Here is a 4,211-nt window from a genome sequence, read left to right as displayed (position 1 = left end):
CTACATATATTTTGTTGCTTTAAATAAAAAAAAAAAAAGTTCGCCCTTTTGTGACCAAAACTGAGTCAGTTATGAAATTTGAATGTCACTGTTTTATAAAAACGCGGAATTCCATTGACCATCTCGAAGATATTCAATCTTTGCCCTGAGTTTCTCCAAGATTGATCGACCTAAAATAATTACAGTTTTGATTGTCCTAAAATAAGGATATTCAAGGATTTATAATGCAAAAGATTTAAACGTTAGATGATCAAGATTATTTGATTGAATAGGATTCGTAGGCCTGAAGGACAAAATAAAATGTAGACTTCATAATCGTTTACAGAAGTATTTTTTTTATTGAAATAAAATAAAATATTACGACATTTAAATCCTTCAGAAAGCAAAATTGAAAATAAAATTTTATGATGAGGCCAAAGAAAATATTATTGAATAATGTTTTTATATAATTCATAAATTATTAAAATATTCTGTAATACAAATTAGATTTCAATTCTGAACTCATATTTTTTTTAAAGAAACGTTTGGTTTTAAAAAAATGTATTTATTGAAGTTTTATCAATTCCAGCTTAAATTTCAAGCTCACATTTTACGGGAACTGATAGAAAATTAGAGGAAGGCATCGAAGAACGAACAGAATAAGGTAAGGCTTTTATAATAGTATCGGTGATACGTTTATAAAAATTTGAAGCTTAAAAACATTTTGCTTGAGAATCTATTAAGGAGCAAGTTACATAAAAAATTTAATTGAAAAGCAAATGTTTATACTGGCAAACCAGCTAGTTGCCAAAGGGAAATAGGAACAATAATTTAAAAAAAATCAATTAAAATTTTTAAAAATCTACTTTTAATTCCCTAATTAAACTATCTTTTAAAAAGTTTTTTTTTTTTTTTTTTTTTTTTTTTTTTTTTTTTACAAAAGTTATTTTATATTACTAGTAAAAATTGTCTAGAAATAAGTATTATAGAAAATAGTTTCAAATTGGGCCTCGCGTCTTCTAAGACGGCCCCTGTAAAAAAGGCACTAGAAAGTATTATTATAAAATATTCTTTAAAATATTTTTAAATATTTAATTAAAATATGAAAAGAAATTGCACAGAAATAAAATTAATATCACTGAATAATTAATATTTTGAATTTTAAAATGGCGTAAGAATGCCTTCTATGCAACAATACTCTCGGAAGTTATTGAGACAAAGGGTTAAAACATCAATAAATTTTTAAAGAAAAAACTTATTTACAATTTTAAAATCCTTTCTTATTGAACATCTACTATTCAAATCAAGAACTAACTTTCGGTCGAACGGTCTAGCTTTCAGAAATCTCGAATATGTTTTTGCATTATAAATGTTCTTCTAACTTAATTCGAAGACAACATCCATTCCATAAATTTAATCATGTTAAAATTTTTGTAAATAATGTGACATTCTTTTCAGAAAAATGAGACATATCAACCGAATGAAAAATTGAGCCCAATATAAAAAAATATAATAATAAAAAATAAATGAATCAACAACAATCGTTTATTTAAACTTGAATTTATTTTTGCAAACAGCTGCCTTTATTTGAGAAGTTAAGCGATTTCTTTTTTTCATGAATACAATATCAAACAAGAAAGGGGAAAATATAAAACTCATGTTATTAAAATTTTTTGGTTAAAAATCTTCAACACTAAGCAGATGAATAAAAATAATAAAATTTTTGCTATATGCTGCATTCCAAATAGCGAATATCGGTCTTTTTTAAGGAATATTAAATCAAAAGAATAACGTTAGAGTAAAATGCTGAATTTACTCTAACTAAAGTGATTTCAGTCTTACTGAAAAATAATATAATTGTTAATGTGTTTATCTATACGTTAACATGAGTTTCAAGAGAAAGCCCCCAAATTTAGCAAACGTGATTTAGAGGTTAAAAATGTGTACTTTTAGGCAATTTATCAAAATTTACAACTATAATTTTAATTAATCTCTCTCTCTCTCTGTATATATATATACTATATATTAAAATAAAACTCATTCGAAAAGGTTGTATAAAAAATGGTTTTGTCGATTCTTGCTATCAAAACATTAACTATATTAAAATGCAACTCAAAACTGACTAATAATCGATAAAAAAAAGTATTAAATAAGAAATAAACCGTAATAATAATTCCAATATTCTTTTTCAAGTATTTGTAATATTTATATGCTACAAGGGAAAAATAGATTCAGTTTAATCAACTTTACTTAAAAAACATCCGTTCAAAATGGATATTCACAGACCAATGCGAATGTCAAATACTTTTTTATATAATTTGTGTAAACAAATAACTGTCTCTTTAATTTTTCATTAATTTGTCTTTTTTTAAAAATTTTATAGAAAATTATTCATTTGCCTTTATAAAATGAAGGCATTTATTTGAAGGAAATTAGACCATGAGTTTATTGAATTTTCCCATCCCCAGGCATGGGTTAAAGTGTAATTATCAAGTTTCGCATGGGAAAAATGTTGATTATCCCATAAAAAAGAATCATTATCCCTCAATCACTCTCATTACAAGAATGAGAAATATGCATTCCCTACAGCATCTCTAACTGTTTACCAAGTTTTCTCTAAAAGGTAATTAAATTCCATTTATCCTACAACTTTAGCACATATGATACTAGTTAAGAGCGCATCTGCCATACAACCGCCCGCTGGTTTTGTTGCCGTAGGCAAATTGGGGTAGCTTTTCAAAAGCAGCAGATAGTAAGCAGTAAATGGAAGTGGAGGAATCAATTACAGAACTGTCATACGTATCAATTTTTCTTTCTTGATGCTCATAAAAACATCAGTTACTGCCATATCTAAGAAATACTTCTCTCCAAATAAGCTTTCTTTGAGAAACTACATTTAAGCAATTTTATTTTGATGATTAAAATGCTAAAGAAAAAAAATATCAAAATAATGTTTATTAAAATTAATTGATAAAAAAAACCCTTCACTTTTAAATAGAATAGTAGATGAATAAAAATTTTACAAGATCCTGCATTCCGGTGGATATCAAATCAAAGAATAACATTAGGTCAATATTCAGATATGCAATTGTAATTTCAATCTTACTGAAGAAATATATAGTTGTTCATATATTTATCTATACTTTAACATGAGTTATAAGACAGACTGCCGATTCCAGAAACTGAAAATCTATCAAACATGCTTTAAAAGCATGGCTTAGCACATGTTTTCATAAAAAAGCGTGTGCTTTGATGCAATGCATCAAAATTTCCAGTTATAATTTTAACTAAACAAAATGTTGATGTTTTACTCTTATAATTCCCAAATATACTATTGTACAAAAATGATACTAACACCATTTTCCAAACTTAATATTAAAATCCTTTTATTGATATCAATTTCATTATCATACAATTGTCTTTTTAATATAAATAAACTAAAAAAATATTTTAGAATGTATTTCTACAATAATTTTTATTATTGTAATAAAATTCATTTCATTCCCAAGACTATCAAAATTTAACTAATCAATTAAAGATGAATTTATTCTTTTGTCATTAATTTAAACTTGTTTTTTCTGTCTCTCAACATTACATGCTTGTTTGTATGCAATATAGTGATTACAAAAAAAAAGAAGAAAAAAAAAGTATGACAGCAATAATATTATTTGATAACAATAATCTTTGAAAAAAAATGGAATATTATGTTTGCAGTAGTAGCTGAAAAATCTACAAACGAGGAAAACAATTCCTTACGACATCTTGAAACAACACAATTTCTCGTACCCTTCAAGATATTTTATTTGTTCAATAAAAATGCTTAGGTAAATTAACACAGCCATATTCGAAATTTTGTTAAAATACCATTTTATCATTCAGATTTAGTATTTAAAACTTCAAAAAATACATTTGGAAATTATGAAATTTTATTCTGAAGCATTAACCAAGATTTCTTTTATTCGCAAAATAATTATTTTTCTTCAAAAGTAAAATTTTCTTTTAAAAAAATGCTGTAAAGAAATTTAAGTGCGAGTTGATTAGTGATGGCATTCAGGTATCTAATTTTAAGGATAAATATCCACAATGGTTATTTATTTTTCAATTAATTGTATTCATATAAAAAAAACTGTATGATCTTATATGCTAATGTTATAAAGAGGCAGAAAAAGTATAAAGATAAAAGAGAGAAAGGGAGGGAAGCATATAATTTTTTTTATTTCATAAATTTTTTT

This window comes from Argiope bruennichi, chromosome 8 (assembly GCF_947563725.1).
Source record: "Argiope bruennichi chromosome 8, qqArgBrue1.1, whole genome shotgun sequence".
NCBI classification, from domain to species: domain Eukaryota; kingdom Metazoa; phylum Arthropoda; class Arachnida; order Araneae; family Araneidae; genus Argiope; species Argiope bruennichi.
Note: the sequence above shows the minus strand (reverse complement) of the source record.